This window comes from Chelonoidis abingdonii, chromosome 7 (assembly GCF_003597395.2).
Source record: "Chelonoidis abingdonii isolate Lonesome George chromosome 7, CheloAbing_2.0, whole genome shotgun sequence".
In the NCBI taxonomy this organism is placed as follows: domain Eukaryota; kingdom Metazoa; phylum Chordata; order Testudines; family Testudinidae; genus Chelonoidis; species Chelonoidis abingdonii.
In genome coordinates this window covers 4489707-4513149 of record NC_133775.1, presented here as the reverse complement: position 1 = coordinate 4513149, position 23443 = coordinate 4489707, and the positions used below count along the sequence as shown (strand labels likewise).

At 45.3% G+C, this 23443-nt stretch overlaps 1 protein-coding gene across 5 annotated transcripts in view; it reads right to left on the bottom strand.

Annotated features, from left to right (window-relative positions):
• MAST2 (microtubule associated serine/threonine kinase 2) overlaps positions 1 to 23443 on the bottom strand; it is a 368160-nt gene that overhangs the window by 299781 nt on the left and 44936 nt on the right. The gene's annotated exons all lie outside the window — the stretch shown is intronic.

Below are 23443 nucleotides of genomic sequence, written 5' to 3'. Positions count from 1 at the left end.
AGGTACTCCATTATCTTACCAGGATCAATGTCAGGCTGACAAGACCTATAACTACTCAAGTCATCCTGTTCAACCTTTTCAAAAGCTGGCACAACATTAGCTTTCGTCCTGTCTTCTGGAACTTCCCCCGTGTTCCAAGACATACGGAAAATCAACATTAGTGGTCAAGCAAGCGCCTCGGTCAGCTCTTTTAAAACTCCTGAATGCAAGTTATCTGGACCTGCTGATTTTCAAATGTCTAACTTTAATAGTTCCTGTTTAACACACTTGAGAGATACTAGTGGAATGGAAATATGTTATTACCACCATATGATGAGACTGCATCATCTGCTTTTTCCCAGAAAGACAGAGCAGAAATCTTTATTGAACACTTGTGACTTTTGTGCATTATTTGTTGATAATTCTACCATTTCCATGCAGTAATGAACCAATACTATTTTCAAAATTCAGACGGTTACTCACCTTGTGCAGTAACTGAGGTTCTTCAAGATGGTTGTCCCTGTGAGTGCTCCACTTTAGGGTATTCACACCCTGCACTTCTAGTTGGAGACTTATGACAGCAGTGCCCCAGTTGACTGCACACGCGCAGCAGCCATCCTGCGCCACTCCAAGCAGTTACCTCGCGCGTGCAGCCAACCATTACCCAGTTCCTTTTTTACCCCAGAGGATCAAGCTGAAACTCCGAAGTAGAGGGGAGGAGCGTGGGCAGTGGTGCACCCACAGGGACATCCATCTCCAAGAACCTCAGTTACTGCACAAGGTGACTAAGCTTTTCTTCTTCTTCAAGAAGTGTCTCTGTGGGTGCTCCACTTTAGGTGACTGAAGAGCAGTGCTCCTCGGTGGAGAGGAAGGGCTTCGGAGTTGATGTACGTATGGTGGAGAGCACCGATAGTCCAGAGTGAGCGTCTGCAGCTGACTGCTGTTCCAGGGTATAATGTTTGGTGAAAGTATGGGGCGATGCCCATGTAGTTGCTTTACAAAGGTCATTGCCGGGTACATGTTTGAGAAAGGCTATGGATGTGGACATAGCTCTAGCGGAGTGTGTGCGAAGTCCAGAAGGAGCTTGCAGATGGTAATTTTGGTAACGTAATAGGATACAATTAGCCATCCCTTTAGAAAATCTCTGTTTGGAAATGGTTTGACCTCTGTTGTGGATACAAATAGCCTAGACAGTTTTCTGAACATTTTTGTTCTCTCTATATAGAATGCCAGTGCTCTGTGGACATATAGCATATGAAGGGACACCTCCCTGTTATTGGTGTGTGGCTTGGGTAAGAATACAGATAAATAAATGGGTTCATTGAGATGGAAGGAGGAGACGACCTTGGATATGAATTTAGGGTATGGGCATAGGATGACTTTGTCCTTGAGAAATGTAGTATAAGGTGAGTGTGCCATTGGGGCACCCAACTCTCCCACCCTGCGTGATGATTAACAGGTGCGTTGTAAACAAGACACAAGAAGTCATTCTTCCGCTCTACTCTGCGCTGGTTAGGCCTCAGCTGGAGTATTGTGTCCAGTTCTGGGCACCGCATTTCAAGAAAGATGTGGAGAAATTGGAGAGGGTCCAGAGAAGAGCAACAAGAATGATTAAAGGTCTTGAGAACATGACCTATGAAGGAAGGCTGAAAGAATTGGGTTTATTTAGTTTGGAAAAGAGAAGACTGAGAGGGGACATGATAGCAGTTTTCAGGTATCTAAAAGGGTGTCATCAGGAGGAGGGAGAAAACTTGTTCACCTTAGCCTCTAATGATAGAACAAGAAGCAATGGGCTTAAACTGCAGCAAGGGAGATTTAGGTTGGACATTAGGAAAAAGTTCCTAACTGTCAGGGTAGTTAAACACTGGAATAAATTGCCTAGGGAGGTTGTGGAATCTCCATCTCTGGAGATATTTAAGAGTAGGTTAGATAAATGTCTATCAGGGATGGTCTAGACAGTATTTGGTCCTGCCATGAGGGCAGGGGACTGGATTCGATGACCTCTCGAGGTCCCTTCCAGTCCTAGAGTCTATGAATCTATGATATGATAGCTACTAAAAAGATGACGTTCATGGATAAGTGCAGGAACAAGTAGGTTGAGAGAGATTCAAAGGATCTGCCCATTAGGGCACAGAGAACAAGGCTGAGGTCCCACATAGGGGTCGGGTCCTTTAATGCGGGATAAGTGTTCTCTATACCCTTCAGAAAGCATTTAGTCAGTGGATGGATGAAAACAATGAGTCCGTCCATCTTGTTGTGAAAAGTGGTGATGGCTGATAAATGCACTAAGTGATCTAGTCGAGAAGCCAGATTTTTTTAGTCTCAATATGTAATCAAGGATAGTAGGTAACGGGGCCGATTGTGGAATGATCTGCTTGTCTCGGCATCAGATAAAGAATCTTTTATGTTTGTGTGCATGTTTTGTGTGTGGAGAGACATCCACTGTTTAGCAGAATGTCTTGAACTTCCTTAGAACAGCATGTTTCGAGTTCTGCCAGCCATAGATTAAACAGGCGTTGAGACGAAGCGTTGAAATGTTGGGGTTAAGGAGGCATCCTGGGTTCGTGGTGATCTGATAGCCATCTGGTCCAGTTTTGGGAACCATGTCTGTCTGGGCCATGTTGGTGCAATCAAAAATCCCAGAGTCATCGTCTTGTCTGATATTGTGTAGGACACGCTCAACAGGGGGATTGGAGGGAAGGCGTACAGAAGGAAGGCCTCTCCCAGAGAGTTGTGTCCCATTCCCGCTCGGAAGCAACTTTGAAGGCATTTGGCATTGTGGGCCATGGCTAAAAGGTCTATGAGGGGAATCCCCATTGTCGGAATACAGTTTGCAGAATTCCTCGGTCCAGTTCCCACTCATGCATCTGTGAGAAGTTCCTGCTGAGGTCATCTGCTGTGGCATTCTGGCTTCCAGGTAGGTAGGATGCCATGATGTGTATGTTGTTGTATAAATTTCCAGAACCCACTTGTCTGAGGTGATGGTTCTCCATATTTGGTAAAAGGGTGTAAGGCGGGCCCCAAATGGGCTGAAAATTAGAGGTGAATCCAGAATTGGAGAACGTGGGGTTCTTGTGTCCTCTACCAACACTTCAAAACATTTGCCTAGAAGTGGCTGGCTGAGACAGACAACTGCTCCTGCGTTGGTCATAATATCATTGAGGCTGGGTGTATGGGGCACAGTGTAATCGTTGGTTACAGAATCTGCCCTGTTTCTTTTTGTTCACAGGAATATAGATTTCAAGTGTCTTTAGTGTCACACAGGAGTCCTTCAGGGTGTGTAAGGAGATGTCTGTGCTCTCTGCAAACAATTTTTGCCCCTCAAAAGGTAAGTCCACTATAGTTGCCTGAACTTCCCTGGGGAAGCCTGAGAGATGGAGCCATGAAGCCCTTCCACGACAACGGACAGGGCGATGGAGCAGGCCTCTGTGTCAGCAGAATCCAGATAAGCCTGCAGGGCCTTTCTGGCGATGAGAAAACCTTCAGCTATCAGCCTTATAGTGTTCTTTTTTGTCAGCTGGGATGTGCTCAATAAAAGAAGACATCTGAGGAAAAAAAATGTTGTGTGTGTACTTGGCCAGTAACGCAGAATAGTTTGCTATGCGAAACTGAAGGGTCACCAATGAATAGGCTTTTCTGCCAGAGAGGTCTAGGCTTTTCCAGCCTTTATCATAGGGGGTGGTTTTGGTCTGATGTTGCTTTCCCCCTTTGATTAACTGCCTCTACCATCAATGAGTTTGGGATGGGGGGGTAAATAAAAACTCAGCTCCTTTAGCCAGCACATAGTACCTCTTGTCAGATCTCTTACAAGAAGGTGGCAGCATTAATGGGTATTGCTATCTTGGCTGATGGAGAAGCTTGCAATATATCTGTCAGCTTATGTTGAGTCTCTTGTAGCATAGCCTGAGATGTCTAATGAACCAGCTACTCTTTTAAACAAATCCTGAAAAGATTTGAAATCATCTCCCTGTGTGGGGGAAGCGGCATTATTGTTTCGTCTGGAGGCGAAGGCAAGATGTAGGTAGGTGGGAGGGTGTCACGCTCTGGTCTGTCCACAGATTCTTCTGCTTCCTTCTCCAACAGTTCTGAGGAAGCTGGACCAGACAGCGGAGACAATCGCTGTGCCCTGGACCTGGGTGGATTGGAGGACTGGATGTTCTGGGCTCTTCATAATGCCCAGGGGTCCCAGTATGCCCACTACAGTGGGAGGGCCATGGGAGAAGGCACCCATTGCGGGAGTTACCAAACTGCGCCCTGTGGCTGTGAGGGTCCAGGCTGGGGAGAGGAGTGGTGACGAGTGCCCATTTCTGTCTCCACTTCCTCCTCTTCATCACTGGAAAAAGGAGGGGCTAAGCCAGTGGGTGTCGTGATAAAGCTTGGCCCTGACTTGGCTTGGGTCCTGTCAGTGCCAAAAAGCGGAGTTCCCAGGGTGGAAGTAATGAGGAGGTCCACCTGGCTGCAGAGGCAAGCTCAGGCTGAGAACCAGAAGGAGCATAGTCGGTGCCGCAGACTTGGCATATTGTATTGGTGCAGCAGGTGGCACCATAGCGCTACTCTGAGCCTGAGGTTTCTTAGGTTCCCTCAGTGCCAAGCTCGGAGGCTTAGTTTTGGTGCTATGAGAGTGAGACCACACCAGGGTCTTTCACTTCTTGGGATGTCTTGGTACTGGACGGTACTGGTGCCTTGCGGTCCGGCACTCTTGGTGCCGTCAGTACCAGGGCAGTTTTTATGATCGGAGATTGCTTTTTAAGAGGCGAATCACAGTGTGGCGAAGACTAAGACTGCTTTTTGGGGTATTTTTTAGGACCAGGGTTCTTAGCAGCCATGTTTGATGAGGACCCCATATATGAGGCAGCTGCAGGTGAGGACTGGCAAGGAGGTGTCATAGACTCAGGATGAGAGGGATCTCACCATCATTAAAAGTTTTAGCTGGAGGGCCCTAGCCTTCCTTGTCTTCCCTGTGAGTTTCTTACAGTGGGGACTGTCAAGGTATTTTTCCCACTTTGAACTTTAGCATCCAAACAGCGGGGACCTCCATGTACCCTTCTAAGCTTAATTCCTAGGTTAGATCTGATAGCACTGTCAACAACCAGAAATTCCAGTGTCTGGTACACTCCCTGTCCCCCCAAAACCTTCCCTGGCGGACCCAGGACCCAAACCCCTTGGGTCTTAAAACAAGGAGAAATAAACCATTCCCCCTCCTTCCCCCTCCCTGGGTTACCCTGAGAGGCTACACTGATCCAAACTCCTTGGATCTTAAAACAGAGAGGAATTAACCTTCCCCCCATTTCCTTTCCCCCCACCAATCCCCTGGTGAGTTTAGACCCAATCCCCTTAGGTCTTAAACAAGGAAAAAAATCAAATCAGGTTCATAAAAAAGAAAAGAAAGCTTTTAATTAAAGAAAGAAAAAGTAAAAATTATCTCTGTAAAACCAGGATGGAAAATGTTTACAGGGTCTTCAGCTTACATAGACTAGAAGGACTCCCTTCCCCTTAGCCTAAAATACAAGTTACAGCAAACTGAGGTAAAAATTCTTCCAGCAAAAAACCCATTTGCAAGTTAAGAAAACAAACATAAGCCTAATCCGCCTTTTCTAGCTAGTACTTTCTATTTTGAACATGAGAGACTGTTTCAGAAAGATTGGAGAAAGATCTGGTTGCACATCTGGTCCCTCTTAGCCCCAGGAGCGAACAACCAACAAAACAAACAGCACAAAGACTTCCCTCCACCGAGATTTGAAAGTATCTTGTCCCCTGATTGGTCCTCTGGTCAGATGTCAGCCAGGTTCACTGAGCTTCTTAACCCTTTACAGGTAGAAGACATTAACCCTTAACTATCTGTTTATGACAGGGACACTTTTGGGTAATGTGTCTCCCCCAGGCAACGGACAGGACACACTGCGTGTGGCCGTCTGTCACTGGTATTGAAAGTCTGCACGTCAGACAGCACGTGAAACTTGGAGAGCCAGGCATATTTGAGAGGCTAAGCTGAATAATGAATGGGGACAGTCCCGGTCTAATGCGTCTTCCGTGACTACCCACCTGAGGCAGGGAGGGAAAAAAATTTTTTTGATCATAAACAGAACAAAAATGAAAGGAGAAATCAACAACGAGGGAAATAACCGAGAAAGGGGCACAGATTAGAGGAATACAAGAGCTGTGAAGGGCACTGCTCTCGTTCTGACTGAAACCAGAGGCGGTATAGTAGGAAATGGCTAACAGTTGGCTGCACACGTGAGGTAACTGCTCGGAGCAGCGTGAGACAGCTGCCGTGCGTGCGCGGCTAACCAGGGCATTGCTACCACAAGTTTCTGACCAGAAGTGGAGGGTGCCAAGACACCTAAAGTGGAGCACTCCTCAGAGAAGAACTTTTTGTTCCTAACATATTTAAATTCTTTATTGTTCTAAACTCTTCTGGTCATAAGTTTCTCCTTGTGTCCCTTGGCTTCCTTCATCAATTTTCTACAATTCCTAACTTCTGATTTATATTCATTAATATTAAGTACCCCTTTCTTCCATTTGTTATATATAAATGTTTTTACAGCCGCCTTCCCTTCTCTTCCAAACCAGGTTGATTTTTTAACTAGTACAGCCTCCTTCCTTGATTGTTGGCTTGTGGCTTTTGGGGCATCTAGGAAGGTGGTCTTAAATGATTCCCAATTATCATGCACATTTTTCTGATTAAATTCTTCCTCCCAGATGATTTGGCTCATAATTGTTTTCAACTTCCTGAATTTGGCCTTATTAAAGTACCAAGTTAATATGTTAATGGTCTGGACTTTATACTATTTGCACATTATAAATGTGACTGGTCATGATCACTTGTACCTAGGCTACCATTTTTTAATTCTGTGATCAGTTCCTCTTTGTGTGTTAGAACAAGTTCTAATACAGAATTACAGTATGTTGGCTGCAGCATTTTTTGAGGTCATCTATGATGTTTAGAAATTCTGCAACTTGAAACCTCCAGCAGGTCACTCAAACTGAAATCCCCCATGATCACACAGAATTTTTTTTTCCCTACTGTGATGGGGCAAGGCCAGATGGCTACAGTAAAGTACTGAGGAACAGGTATGTTAGCCCCAGGCTAAACAAATCCCTAGTACCATGGTAACCAAATGGCAGTTGCTCCAGGTTAATCAAGGCACCTGGGGCCAATTAAAGGATCTCTAGAGGCAGTGAGAAGGCTACATTGATTAGACAACCTGCACTAATCAAGGCAGGCTAATCAGGGCACTTGGGTATAAACAAAGAGCTCACTCCCGTCAGGTGAGGAGAGGCAGAGAGAGGGAAGTGAGTGCGAGGAGCTGGGAGCAAGACGCACAAGGAGCTGAGACTGAAAATGTGTCTGCTGGAGGCTGAGGAATTATCAGATAATCAAGCATTATCAACACCAGGAGGAAGGTCCTGTGGATGAGGATAAAGAAGTGTTTGGAGGAAGCCATGGGGAAGTAGTCAGGGAGTTGTTAGCTGTATGCAGCTGTTACGGAGGTGTATAGACAGCTGCAATCCACAGACTGGGATGGAATCCGGAAGCAGACGGCGAGCCGTGGGTTTTCTCCCCATAAGGCCTCCGCATTCCTGATCAGACACAGGAAGAGTTGACCCAGACTGTGGGTTCCACCAGAGGGGAAGATCACTGAGGTGAGTAAATCCGCCAATAAGCGCAGGACCAACCAAGGTAAAGGAGGAACTTTGTCACACCACACATTAAATAGGTGAGTAAGGAGGCAGTAATTCTGTTTCCTGGTGTGATTTGGTAGTCTATAGCAGACACCAGCTGGTACTCTATCTTGTCCTTTATCTGATAGAACACATAAGCATTCAAGATCATTTTCTTCCAAGTTACCAGTGACTCAAACACCACACGCTCTCCCCTTTTGCCCACTCAATTCTTCCAAAATAGGTTACAAACATTAGTTTTAACATTCCAGTCATGTGAATCATCCCTCCATGTTTCTGTAATGCTAACTAGATAAAATATATGCTCATAAAGGAGCAATTCCAATTTCTCTTGTTTGTTACCCAGGCTTAGCACTGCTGTATAGGCACTTTAAAAATTTCTTCTCTTCACATCCTTTGGATCCTTGATTAATTTTGTTCTCAGCCTCTCAGTTTTGTGCTGAGTGCTCATATCTTCCCTCTTTTTACCCTCCCTTTTGCTAGTAGTTTAACCCCTCCTGACTACTCTAAGCCAGCCTGTCTCTGAGGAGATTAGTCCACCTTCTCTGGGGGAGTCTGAATGGCCTCTACCTGGGCAGAAGAGGGACCAATGTTCCACAAAACCAAAATCCTCCACCCTGCACCACTCACTTAGCCAGTAATTCACTTTCAGAATTTTCTGCCTTCTGTTTTCCTTCGCGACAGAAAGCACCTCAGAGAAGAGTGCTAAAGAAGAATGTTAAAGTTCCCTGAAATCATCTGCTATCTGCAAGATATCTTGCGACGTATATCTCATTAGTGCTAATATGAACCATCACCAATGGGGATTCCCCCTTGCCTGCAGGTTTCATAAGCCTATCCAATCTTAGAGTCTTGTGTCTTGGCTCCAGGAAGGCACTATACTGTCCTGTTGCCCACTTGTCCCCTGCAGAATGTTCTTTCTATTTTTCTGAGCACTGAATCCCCAACAAGGATCACTTGTCTTCCTTGGATGGCTAGAGACCTCTTTGTTGGTAAGTCTGATTTTCTTACAGGTTGGCCAAGCTGCCATCCACAAAGCCTGTACCTCTCCCCATTCCTTTGTACCTGCTGGATCTTGAGAGGTATCTTCTATAGTTTCACTACATTCCATACTAGGTCCTCAACAGGGAAACTCTCAGCTACCCAAATTCTACATTATCGAGACTAAAGTACACTCCAACTTTCACAACTCTGTATTTGATTAATCATTATGAGACCACACCAGTCTATTCTATAACTGAGACTGAGAAAAACCTTTTATAAGCTTGACTATATACATTTGATTTTGACTCTCCCACACTACATAGCCAAACTGCAGATGATCTGTATGAAATCTCACAGATGGAGTTTTAGGTCAGGATAGATTCCCTACCCACCCACTTTTAAGGAAAAGAAGTGTAACAAAAGCAAAAGAAATGTCTGAAGTTTAAGTTTATTTAACAGGAAAATGATTGATAATGCTACAATTAAATACAATACACAAGAGACAACGCAACTTCTTTACTCCTTTTTATTGCAAAGGGTGGGTCTTTGAAGGCATCATAAATTCAGTTCTCTTTCACTTGGTCTAAATGGCTTAGTCTTTGACCTAATGGGTGTTGGATAAATTTAAATCCTGTACAGTAGACACCTCAGGACAGATACATTCTTGAGTCAAGTTTACTATTTATATTTAATTAGTCACACTATTGTTCAGAAGACTGAACTATATCCCCAAAATTTCTACTTATGTTCTGCTACTACTGTCAGATACATACATTTACAAAAAGATATGTACATTACCTAAGACTACATTCCTTAGAAAATAAGTAACAATACATAAGTCTTGCCTTTAAACCAGTCATATTTCTGATATATGGAATAGCATTAATTAAGCTATAAAAAGTAACAGAGTCCTGTGGAACCTTATAGACTAACAGATGTAATGGAACATGAGCCTTTGTGGGTTAATACCCACTTAGGCAGAATTTATCTTTCAGAACTTTATGTTCCCTCCATATTTGATTGCTTTCCCTTTTTTGGCTTAGACAGTTGGAATGCAATGTCCCTGTTATTCATATTCCAAGAATCCCAAAACTGCAATGAGCAAATTCTCAAACATCTAGCATACTCTTATTTACAGTTAAAAATGAGGAAGAGCCTGTAGTTTTACTACATTACATAAATAGCGGACAACAAAGGCAAAGATTTGGAGATGTAGGTTCAAATCCCCATTTTGCCACAGATTTGTGTGATCTTGGACACAGGATAAATCTATTATTTAAAAAAATATTCAGATTAAATGGTTTTAAAGTTGACAATCTATAAGGCACAAACTTTATTACAATCATTGAAAAATAAATATAAAAATATTCAAGCAGTGCAAGTTTACCACCAAAATTTTAAAAAATATCAAACTGCTCAGGTGGTGGAAATCACTGGGCTAATCATCAGGAACCAAAGTTTGCTGAAGTGCTAAACCAGCTTTTGATAGCAGTAGCCTCTTCTGCAGATGCAGAGAATATTTTCTTCAACTAATTAATTGAAAGTTAAGAAACAAATTGGGAACTGAAAAAGCAGGAAAACTATTGTTTGTTTATAGATTGGAAGAAGAAAACAAGACAGGAGAGGAAGAGATATATTAGTTCTAAACTCTTGAAGGACATGGCAACCAGAAACAATCAGTTCAATCCACTAATTACTGATTACTTAGTTTAACAAATCAGTTTTCAATGCAAAACATTTTTGGTAAATGTTTTCTTCTTTTTTCCAGTGCATTTAAGGTAGTTTTATTTAGTAAAAAAAAATAAAATGATGGTTTGTGTGTATTTTTAATTGATTTTAAATTTCCATCCAAATAGAGCTTGGCACAAATCACAACTTAAAAATAAATCTATTAAATAAAAAAATCCATCATTAACCATTTTCTAGCACAATACAAATGTAAAAATTAAGAAGCTGAATAAACGTAAATTAAACTACATAACTGATTTAATAAATGTGTATAAATAGAGTATATGCTTCTGGTTAGCAAAAAGCGGCACTTAATTTAATGTAAAGGCTAATATTTAGTTGCAAGTCAATATATTTTAAATGGTTACCAACCAATAAGAATCAATCTTTCTTTAGGAATATAACGGAAAAAGTTCAAAGGCAAAAATCAAGATTTCCTGCCTGCTGATTTAACTTATGATTAAAATTGCTGATTTAAATCAGTGCACCCTGTTTGGGTAAGTCACCTAGCCTCTCTGTGCCTCAGTACCCTATCTGTAAAATGGGGACAACAGTTCTTCCCCATCTCTCATGGGTGTTGTGAGAATAGCTAAATTAAAAGGATTATGAGGTGCTCAGATACTGCAGTAATGTGTCAAGTATCAAATGGGTAGCCATGTTAGTCTGTAGCCACAAAAACAACAAGGAGTGTGGTGGCACCTTAAAGACTAACAGATGTATTTGGGCATATCTGAGAGGTGCCACCAATTCCCCACCCCGCCCCCAATAACAAAGGAGCCAAGTCCAAAGAGCCTACCAGAGCCCAAGCAGGGCAACAGTGCCCTACCAAAGGGGAGCCAATCCCAAACAGTCCAATAGGGAAACTGAGCTGAATGAGCCTAATGAGCATGCCCAATCATATTTTGAACATCTATTCCATGGACCATGAGAAGGATCTCATTTTGGAAACTCAGATGGGCAGAGCTATTTTGTGGATGGAGCTTGGATAAGTCCTACAGGCATCTTTTTTCCCCTCCAACTCAACCTTTCCAAGTGATCATCATGTCTTCCATTTAAATAGCAAATAAGTCCTAAAGTAGCTATATTTTCTGTTGATGACGCAAATTACAACAGACACCAAAAATAACTGAAATGCAACAGCAGATTGTAGAGTACATTAATCAATTTAGGATCAGAAATATATGAATACAGTAACTCCTTGCCTAACGTTGTCATTATGTTCCTGCAAAATGTGACTTCAGGAAAAACGATGTTAAGCAAATCCAAATTCTTCATAAGAATTAATGTAAATGGGGAGATTAGGTTCCAGAGAAATTTTTTTCACCAGACAAAAAACTATATATTACATCTAGTATATGTTTTAAACAAACAATACTGTATACAGCAATGATGATCGTGAAGCTTGGTTGAGGTGGTGAAGTTAGAAGGTGGAAGAGGGAGGGATATTTCGCAGGAATGCCTTGCTGCTGAATGATGAGCCAAACTTGGCTGAGCCCTCAAGGTTAACACATGGTTGCTAATGTAGCATCTCACAGAAGGCAGCATGAACATAAAGAGGGAAGAAGCATAGCAGACAGACAGACACACACTTTGGGGGTGGGGGGGATGCACACTGCCCCTTTAAGTAAGCTCACCCACCCTTAAGTGCATTGTGTTTTAAGTGGATCAGGACGTTGAGACAGCAGCTGCTGCCCTAGGCTCTCTCTCTCTCCATTCGTGTCCCCTCCCTGCCCTATACGGAGAAGGGGTAAGTGAGGTGCAGGAGCAGGGGGGAGGGGGACACCTTGACATTAGCTCCCCTCCCACCCACTCACCCCCCGCACAGCAAGCAGGGGGCTCGGGGAGCAGCTCCAAGGCAGAGGGCAGAGGCAGCACATGGCAGTGGGGGGAGGGACAGCTGAACTGCAGGCAGTTGATAGCATTCTCGGCAACTGCAGCACAGGGAACTTAGAGGAGCGGGGAGCTGATAGAGGGGCTGCCGATCCACCTTGGTTACAAGCCCCCACCAGCTAGCTGCAACGGGATGCTCTTCCTGCAAGCAGTGGACAAAGCAGGTAGCTGCCAAACGACAGAAGGGAGCATTGCACAACTTTAAACGAGCGTGTTCCCTAATCGATCAGCAACGTAACAACGAAACGACGTTAACCGAGGTGACTAAGTGAGAAGTTACTGTACTGTATCCAAATAGAATTGCAGAGAATAGAGTTGGCCAAAAAATGAAAACCTTTCTTCAAAAAAAAAAAAAAATTCAAATTTTTGAAAAAAAGCTGTGTCCTAAACCAGGACAAAAATGCAAAAGTTTTCATAAACCAGGGATTTGAAGAAAAATTCCACTTCAGGAGAACCAAAACCAATTTTTCTGCTTCTCAGCTGCACTACTGGAAGGCTCGTCAGTTTCACAACTGAAATTGACAAGAACCTTTCAGTCCAGCTAAGGGGGACACAGAGCCTGGGCTCTTAGCCTCTTCACTTCTTCCCAAGCTCTGGGAGCCAGAGAGGCAGAAAGATTGGGGACTCAGCCTTTCCAGCCCCAGAACTGGGGGAGAGGCCAGAAGGCTGAACACACAGGGTCTCTGCCTCTGTGGCTCCCAGAGCTTGGGGAGAGGGGAAACTGGGAACCAAGGAGTCAGCCTTGTCAGCCCTTCTAGAAAGCTTTTATCAATTTGCAGGAACAAAGTGAAATTGGCAAGAGCCTTCCATACCCTCTGTTGGAGAGCCACAAATCTAGGGTACTCCACCTCTGCTTCACCCCAAAAGCCTTGGGAGTCAAAGTCTGGGTGCTCATCTTCCCACCTCTATGCCTCTCTCCTGTAACTAATCCAGAGGAAGGGAAGCTGTGCACCTGAGCTCTCTGCCTCCCAGAGCTGTGGTGGAAGTTGACTGTGTTTACACTGCAATGTAAGCCTAAGGTTAGGAGGACTCAAGTCAGCTGACCCATGTTGGAGAACCCAAGGCTTGAGGGTCCTCACAGATTAACAGTACGTGAAGAATTTTCTAACCCAGGCTCGAACCTGAGGCTCTGGCATCCACCCTGCAGCATGCAAACCTGAGAAAATCAACCGTATCCCAATATCTCTGGTGCCCTCCTGAAAAAAATCTCAGCTCTAGCCCTCTGACTTTGGTACCGTACTACCCACCCTGCACGTTATGGGAAGTCTGAACAGCCTGCCAACACAGCCTGCCTAGCAACATGGAGGAGATCCCCTCTTCAAAAGTTCTGATGCGCGCTTTCACCCATGTCAGGAGACAGGCAGAGCCTCTGTAAGGTGCTGGCGGACATTTTGATGGCATTTTCTGAGACACCAAAGGGTCCTGACAGAGCTTCAGATGGAGCAGGAGCTGGCAGAGGAGAAAGAGTATCCTAACATAGCAGGCTCACACTGGCTGATGTTGTTCATTACACTTGGAATAGCTGCTGATGCCCCCGTATGTAGGCCAGCACTTCTAGAGCAGGACCACTAGCACAGAGCGGTGGATCACATCATCTTGCAGACCTAGGATGGCCAGCAGAGGGTCCAAAACTTTCACATGAAGGAAGTTCCATTTCTGGAACTTTGTGAGCACCTTGCCCCAACCCTGCAGCATAAAAACACGCATGAGGGTACCCTCGCTGGTCCAGAAGCAGGTTACTATAGGCATCTGGAAGGCACTACCCCAGACTGCTACAGGTCTCTTGCCAACCAGTTTGGTGCTGAAAAGTTGACTGCAAGTAAAGCAGTGGCAGAGGTTTCTGAGGCAATCAGACACTGTTTACCCCAAGGTGGCAGGTATAAAAGATATTCCAGAGGTAACTGCTGGCTTTGAGACAAGAGGGTTTCCAAACTGCGCTGGGGCCATTGATCGTGGTCACGTTTCCCTCCAAGGAGCACAGGTACATAAACTGCAAAAAGTACTACTCCATAATTATGCAAGCCCTGCTGGAGTAGAGGCCAATTTATTAAGGTCAACATGGGCTGCATTGGGAAAGTTCATGATGACATGGCTTTTCGCCTATCGGAACCTACATTCATGGGCAAGCTGGGACACTATTCCCACCAAATGACAGTCCCCACCATTATTCTGGGGAACCCTGCATATCCCTTTTACCTTGGCTTATGAAACCACACCCTGATTTTAGAGGCCCTGGCAAAAGATGGTTTAATTACACTGAGCAGGTCTAGAATGGTTGTTGAATGTGCTTTGGGCAGATTGATATCCCATAGGTGATGGCTACAGACATGTTTGAATGCCAATGTCATCATCGCTGTCTGCATTACTGTAGCTTGCTGTGCTCTTCACAATCCTTGTGAAGCCAGAGGTGAGCCGTTTCCCTCTGAATGGACCTATGACAGTGAGAGGGCGCTGAATCAATGCACTTCCTGACTGAGTCTAACTACCACAGCTGGAGCTGGCTGCAGCTGGGCAACAAAAGTCAGGAGCTTTGTGCTCCCATATTCTAGACCTGTATGGCCCAGTGGAAGAGAGAAAAATAGTACTTCTATCAATGTGCTTGGAGTGGAGGGGGGAGATGCACTAATTGATTTGGGAAGGGAGCTGGGGAAAAGGTGGGAGTTTGACCGTCATGCAGCGTAGTTATGAATAACATGATACCCTATGAAATGGGAGGGAAAGGGTGATTTACAGTTTGGATCCATATAAGAAAGTGATTAAAGTGTGGATTGCTGTACCTAAGGGTACGTCAACAGTACAAAATTAATTCGAACTTATTCTATTCGAATTTTCGGAAGCAATTTTATACATTCGGTGTTGTGTCCCCCCACTAAAGCACGTGAATTCGGCAGAGTGCGTCCACAGTACCGAGACTGGCATCGAATGTCAGAGCGGAGCACTGTAGGAAGCTATCCCACACCTCCGTGAAAGCTACAACAGACACCCTACTGCCAGCAGACGGTGCACCGTTTGTCTCCTGGTACTATGAATCCACCTCACATGTCCTCTGATTTTTCTATCTACTCTTGTCTAACCATTTCCTGACGTTTTTCGGCTACCGTGAACCAAGTAGCACAGTTTCCACCACAAACTCTGCTCATGCTTCCGCCGCAAACTCTGGTCTCCTGCTCTTGTAGTTCTAGCGAGCTTCTCGACTCAGTGAAAGCTACAGAAGACAACCATTTACCACCTTTTATCAGCCATCTTGAACCAAACAAGCCTCCTACATTTCGCACCCTTTTTCCAGGATTACCCATGCAGGCGCCATAGCGCTGCAGTCCTGGAGCCCGCTCAAATCTCCACTACCATTTTGACCATTGTAAATACCTCGCGAATTATCCAGCAGTATGGCCAGCACCTGCAAAACCGGGCGAGGAAGCAATGACAGTGTGATTACTATATTGATGAGGACATGGACACAGACGGTTCCTAGAAGCACAGCATGTGGCGATTGGGAGATCATGGTGGTTCATACCGTGGAACACCGATTCTGGGCCCGGGAAACAAGCACAGACTGGTGAGACCGCATAGTGTTGCGGGTCTGGGATGATTCCCAGTGGCTGTGAAACTTTTGTATGCGTAGGACCACTTTCATGGAACTTTGTGACTTGCTATCCCCTGCCCTGAAGCGCAAAGACACCAAAATGAGAGCAGCCCTCACCGATGAGAAGCAAGTGGCCATAGCACTGTGGAAGTTTGCAACATCTGACAGCTACCGGTCAGTCAGGAATCAGTTTGGAGTGGGCAAATCTATGTAGGGACTGCTGTGCTGCAAGTAGCCAATGCAATCATTGACCAGCTGCTATCAAGGGTCGTGACTTTGGGAAATGTGCAGACCATTGTGAATGGCTTTAATGCGCTACGGTTCCCTAACTGCAGTGGGGTGACAGACAGAACGCATATCCCTATCTTGGCCCCAGCATGCCGGGGCAGCCAGTACATAAACCGCAAGAGGTACTTTTTCATGGTGCTGCAACCACTGGTGGATCACAAGGGAAGTTTCACCGACATCAACGTGGACTGGCCAGGAAAGGTGCATGACAGTAGTATCTTCAGGAACTCTGGTCTGTTTGAACACCTGCAGGAAGGGACTTACTTCCCAGACCAGAAAATTACTCTTGGGGATGTTGAAATGCCTATAGTTATCCTCGGGGACCCAGCCTACACCTTAATGACATGGCTCATGAAGCCGTACACAGACACCCTGGATAGTAGTAAGGAGCAGTTTAACTATAGGCTGAGCAAGTGCAGAATGGTGGTAGAATGTGCTTTTGGATGTTTGAAAGCACTCTGACTCAGTTAACTGACTGTTAGATCTCAGCACAACCAATATTCCAATTGTAATTCCTGCTTGTTGTGTGCTCCACAATATCTGTGAGAGTAAGGGGGAGAGGTTTATGGCGGGGTGGGAGGTGGAGGCAATTCACCTGGCTGCCAATTTCGCACAGCCAGACAACAGGGCAATTAGAAGAGTTCAGCAGGGCGCACTGCACATCAGAGAAGGCTCTGAAAGCCAGTTTCATGACTGGCCAGGGTATGGTGTGATAGTTTTGTTTGTTTCTCTTAGAGTTACCCGCCTCCTATATATATGAAAAGAAATAAAGTCAAAATTGTTTAAAAACTGTTCTTTATTTGTTTCACAACACATTGAGAGAAATCAGAAGGTAGACCAGGGAGGGGAGGTTATTGGGTTAGGGGGGTGGAGGAGGAGGGAAGGACAAGTCCAGAAATCAAATCAAAAGTTTGCATATGCCAGCTTTTCGCTGCTTGGGTGATCCTCTGGGGTTGAGTGTGTGGTTCCCCGTAGCCTCCTCCCTCATGTTCTTAAGCATCTGGGTGAGAAAGCTATGGAACTTGGGGAGGAGGGAGGGCGATTATACAGGGGCTCAGCGGCAGTCTGGTCTTGCTGCCTTTCCCGCATTAGATCCACCATACAGCAGAGCATGTCAGTTTGCTCCCCCATGAGCTTGACCATGGTGTCCTGCCTGCTCTCATCACGTGCGTCCCTCCTCTCTTCACGTTTCTGTAATGCTTTATGGGACTCCGCAGTTGTTTGCCTCCACGCATTCAGCTGGGCCCTATCAGTGCGGGAGAACTGCATGAGCTCGGCAAACATGTCATCCCGAGTTCGTTTTTTTGCCTTCTAATCTGGACCAGCCTCTGGGATGGAGTAGATAAGGGCCACGTTGAAACATTTGCACCTGCAAGAGGAGAAAAAGGGAGGGCAATATTTTAAAAGATCCATTTCAGAGAACAAAGGGGACACTTTGGTGTAAGTAAGCCATCACACACAGCCGGGCAACGGAATTCAGCTTGCAGGCAGCCTAGGGGCATGCAGGATTCTGCTTCTTCTACATTCATTTCAATGCTTTCAAACTGCTGGGCCCCCTTTCCCATAGCAAGCAATGCCTGGTGAGTTTGTCATATAAAAGGAGGGCCTGCGGGCTCTCTGGGATGATCGCTTCACACAGCACCCACCCCCCGGCACCGACTACGTGGCTCCGATGAGGTTCTGAGCAGGGATGAGCCCTTTAAACTAAATGCAAACAGCCCAGCACAGCTGGGTTCCCCCCCCACCACGTGCTCCGATCAGGCTCTGACTCACCAGAAGTACCCTCTCCAGGGTCATGGTCCAAGAGCCTGCACTGAGAGTGGGGGGAGCCTATTGGCTCCAGCGTTAAGAATAGTTCCTGGCTTGAGGGGAAAACGGTTTTCCCCACTTGCCACCTGTGCACTGTCGTCCTCCTCGTCCTCCAATGACTCTTCCTCCTCACTCCATGCAACTCCCCCCTTGCAGGTGTCCACGGACAGTGGTGGAGTAGTGGTAGTGTCACCCCGCATAACTGCATGCAGCTCATGGTAAAAGCGGAATGTATGGGGTTGTGACCCAGAGCGCTCATTCGCCTCCCTGGTTTTTGGTATGCTTGCCTGAGCAAACTGATTTTTGTATGACACTGCTCTGTCTCTCTGGAGTAGACTCTTTCCGTCATGGCCCTGAAGCCTTTAGCATACATATTTGCATTCTTTTTTATGGAACGTAGTTCTGCCATAACAGACTCATCTCCCCAGCATGCGATGAGATCCACTACCTCCCGTTCGGACCATGCTGGAGCTCGTCTGCAAATCCGGGACTGCGTGATCTCCTATGATAGTGGACTCTGCAGGTCACCTGTGATGGTGGACTGTGCTGATGGTGACCAAACAGGAAATGAAATTCAAAAGGTTCCCAGGGCTTTTCCTGCCCACCCAGCTAGTGCATCGGAGTTGAGAGTGTTGTCCAGAGTGGCCACAAGGGAGCATTCTGGGATAGCTCCTGGAGGCCAATAACGTTGAATTGCGTCCACAATAACTTTAACCCAGGATTGCGATCTCGATTTAAGCGCTACTCCACTTGCTGAGGCGGAGTACAGAAATCGGATTAAAGAGCCCTTTAAATCGAAAATTGGTTTAGTTGTGTGGACAGAATCTTCCCGCCTCCCCGCCCCCAATTCCAAAAATACAGACAAGTGTAGACCAGGCCTAACTGTACAGAAGAATAGTGTTTGCTTCCTAATTGTTCCTGATCATGGGTTTCAAATAGTGATTGTATGATGAGATTTGCAGTGATAGCAATAAAAACTCTCTTGATGACATAAAAAGCTTTATCTGTAAATGTGTTAAATCAACACAACAGTCACCTATTGCCAAGCCAGCCATCTGCCACTACCACAGCCCAACACCAGTTAGAAAAGAACATTTCCAAAAAACAAAAAAACAAACAAAAAGTGCAGAAAAAAGTGCAGACATGACAGAAACCCCCTACTGCTGCATGTCCCCAGGTCCCCTGTTTTCCTTTCCCTTCTTTCCCCATATTCTGCACACTTGGCGCCCGGGGAGGGAGTCAGAGGTATCCAGAAGAGAGGGGGTCAAAACAGAGGGCTGCATAAGGTTTAACTGCCCTGCCCCAGCTGCTCAGGGGGCCCAATTCCATGGGCCACCCAGTCATGAAGTCTTCCAAGCTGTTTCTTGGCTGAGAGTAAATCTCAGGGGAATTAGGCTGTGGTGGGGGAGAGGCAGCAGGAGCTGTACCCTTGCAGCTATGATGGAGATGAGCTGCACGAACAGTTCTCTCTTCTGAGTTTTATCCTTCTCCCTTAGCTACTATTCCTGCTCCCACACTGAAACCCTGTTCTCAAGCTGTAAGGTGAGCCTCAGCCCTTCCTCCTGCCTCTCGCATGACTTTTCTCTATTCCTAAATCCCTTTGTTTCTGGTACTGGACCTCCTTGTTTGCCCTCTCCAGAGCTTCAACCGGAAGTTCATCACAGAAACACTTTTTATTGGAACAGTCCATGAAGGTATGTTGGGTCAGCCTCATACTGCACTAAAGTAGAGCTGTGGAGATACAGCAGCCAGTAGAGGTCAAGGAACCTACAACAGGACAAGACACGAAGTGCTACTGTCTCAAACAGTTCTGTGCAGGAGCACAAAATTTCTTGTGGAATTGCAAGGACCAAAAGTGTTACATTTCACAAATGAACTTCAATATACTGTCAAAGAGATGCTTCAGCCAATGAAAGCTCCCTGGACAAAGCCTGGTTAATCGCAGTTAAAGTAGTGCAAAAACAATGGCAAGTTAAAAATTGTAAGCTATTTTTATTTTACAAAAATTGCACAACTATTTGGGTTGGGGAGGAGGCAGTCAGGGAGGACCTTGCTACAGAAGCTTTTTCTAGTATTTCAGTCCTTTACCATTTCGGAGGACATAACTGTTCTTGTGGTGTTTTATTAGTTAAGGAGATGTTATCCCAAGCTACTGGTGGAAAACCTGTAGTGCATGCAGCCCAAGTATTCAAACGTACAGTGACTGGACAGCGTATCTATGAGTGGAGGGGCTGGTCAGCTACCGAGAACTCCCTGAAAAATATGCCCTTCCTCGCAACATGACTACCCATCTGCAGGTCTTGCTCCAGGAAAAGTTTGCAGCTATCAGCACGCAGGATTGTATCAGAATTTATGAGGGAATCAACAGGATTGCTGTGTTAGCTTCCACATGGCTTATCCTGTTACAGTTGCATGCAAATACACAAAACTCCACAGCCTTCCTCCTCCTGGCCCCCCAGAACATTTCTGGACAAAAATTCAAATTCCACTCGTACTTGGGACAAATTATTTTATCCTCTATCTTACAGGCTGCATGGCCTACCGCTAACTGAAATGGACTAGATTTGGAAATGGGAATTACAGAGCAGCCAACTTGAAAACACTACATTGCTGTATCTTTAAGAAACAGGAATTACTCTAGCAAAAAAAAAAAAAAAAAAACACTCCTTCCAGTAAAAATACTCTTTAAAGGTGTACTTCACTGTTGGCATTTCCCCGTCACCATTTTCAACTCCATGTGGTGGGGAGGAAGAGGATACCCTGGGATACAATCTGGCAATAGCGGATACATGCTGTTAGGCAGGGGCTCTCAAATTTTGCATTTGTTCATAGAATGGAAATTCCTCCCATTATTCCATTAACATGAAGCTAGAAACTTACTGGGCTCAGAGGCGGCTTCCGGCCCCTCGATGTCTCCTGTAGACTCAGCAGCAGGATGTTCCTCGGGTGCATCCAACAGAATTTGCTACTGATCCTGTTCCAAAGCCTGCTGTGGGGCTGGTTTCAGCAACAGTGACTTCATGGTACTCACTTGGCACCTGCTGCAGGTTTCCTTAAGTCCATATGCTGGATTCATCAGGGCACCATCCTGACTGAACAGGTCATCACGCTCCACAGGTGGTTTGATCCTGGGTGCAGTGCTCAGCATCTGGTCAAACTTCTCATAAAACAGGCATGGTGTTGGTGAGTTGCACGAGGTGCAGTTCTGGTCCTTGGTCCTCTGGTACTTACTCGAGTCGCTTAATTCGCTCCCTGGACAGCTCACCAGTGTGATAAATTTGCAAAGCTTCCAGCTTCTTCACTGTTTGCTGGTATGCATTGTATTTCTGGTAATCTTACTGAAGTCCACAGTTTTGCTGACCTCACACCAGAGATTCACCAAAATCTGGCTGTGCTCCCATGACCATGATGCAGCACACTTCGCAAAAAGCTTTTTCTGGCTGGTCAGTATTGCAACACAGATGGCTCTCTGATGATGTGTTTGCAGCTCGGTGGTCAGAAGACAAAGGAAAAGTTAACAGTGACTCACTGAGTGGCTGCTGTATGACCAAGGGGAGTGGCTTTCATTTCCACTTGAGTCAATTGGAGATTCGTGGGATAGAGAGGACAAAGGAAGTTGGCCCATGGGATTGTGGGATACCTTTGGTGAACTTCCAGGACCCAGGTCAAGTGGAACTGCAGCTACACTGAAAAGCAATAGGGATTGAACCCTGAGTCCCAGCTTGGCTCAGGCTTGAACCCTCCACCCCCACAGGATCCTAGGGCCTCGTCTACACTGGGGGGCGGGGAATCAATCTAAGATACGCAACTTCAGCTACGAGAATAGTGTAGCTGAAGTCGGCGTATTTTAGATCGACTTAGAATCACTTACTTGGCATCCTCACAGCATGGGATTGATGGCCGCCGCTCCCCCATCGACTTTGCTTCCACCTCTCACCGAGCGGGAGTTCAGCAGTCGACAGCAGAGCAATCAGGGATCAATTTATTGCATCTACACTACACACGATAAATTGATCCCCAATAGATCAAATGCTACCTGTCAATCCGGCAGGTAGTGTAGATGTACCCTAGGACTCTAGGTCCAAGCCTGAAACCAAAATGTGTGTGTGTGTGTAGACGGAAGGGCAATTTGGGCTCAAGCCTGAATCTGAGCTTGGGCTTACACTACAATGCAGACACAGCCCTCCATGAAAACTTTTGTCAATTTCACTGGTAAAAAGTACAGCTGACAAGGCCTTCCTGGAGGGCAGTTGTCATTTCAATTTTCACAATGGAAAAACAAACTTTGTGCAAAACTAAATTTTCACCATGGAAAATTCCCATTTTACGAAAAGGACATGTTTTATCAGAAAATCATTCCGATGAAAATTTTTCACTCAGCTCTAAACAGGAATTTTGTTAAGCAGAATGTAATTACCCGAACTGGAATTTGGACAGGACAAATTAATAACTCTACTTTCACATCAACACCTGGTCAGTACCTAGGCTCTGAATGTCCACATAAGACTGCACCTCTACCAGCTCAGTGCCCCTCAAATACTAGGTTTGAACATAGTTTCAGTACCAACTCAAAGGAAAGAGACTAAGTCACCAGCACAACCTCTTACAGTTTAGACTCGAATTTTCTACTTCATCAATTGATTAGAGGCTTCAGGACATCTTTACTTGAAAATAGATTTGGAGTTTGGGGTTGTGTCACCTTAATTGATTAGTTTCATTAGAGTTGGTATGGCAACATCCATTTTTTCACATTGTCTGTGTATATGTATCTTCCTAGTGTATTTTCCACTGCATGCATCCGATGAAGTGGGTTTTAGCCCATGAAAGCTTATGCCCAAACAAATTTGTTAGTCTCTAAGGTGCCACAAGGACTCCTCATTCTTTTTGCTGATACAAACTAACACGGCTACCACTCTGAAACCTGTGGCAGCAGATGGCCTCAGATCCAAAGAGGGCCTAAGATGCAGTCTGCAGCTTCTAGGCTATTTCAGTTGATGCAGGGCAGACTAAATGTAGTGCAGTTATGGAATACTTGGCATTTATGTCCCTTTGCATAATCACAGTGCTACTGCAGATGCAAAGTAACCAGAGTAGGAGGATACAACATGGTTGAACCCCTTAGACACACGCAGTTCCTACAGAGACAGTACATTCCTTAGCCATGACTGGTTGGGCAACCCCCAATACCCCTAACTCTGTTTCTTAGAGATACTATTTTCCCTGCTTGAGGTGAACTTTTGCATTTCTGCTTTACAGTTGCAGATAATTGTTACATGTTATGCTGCTGTTTAACATTAAGTGTGCAGTGCACAAGAATGCTTTGTGATTACAAAGACTGAAACTCAGTAAGGATTTTTATTTATGGGATGGACTGCAGTAGTCTGAACCCCAGTCCAGATCACTAGATCAGAGAGCTTCAGAGTCTCAATGCGTGGATGAGACGATGGTGTAGAGAGAAGGGGTTTACGTTCATTAGGAACTGGGGAAACTTTTGGGATG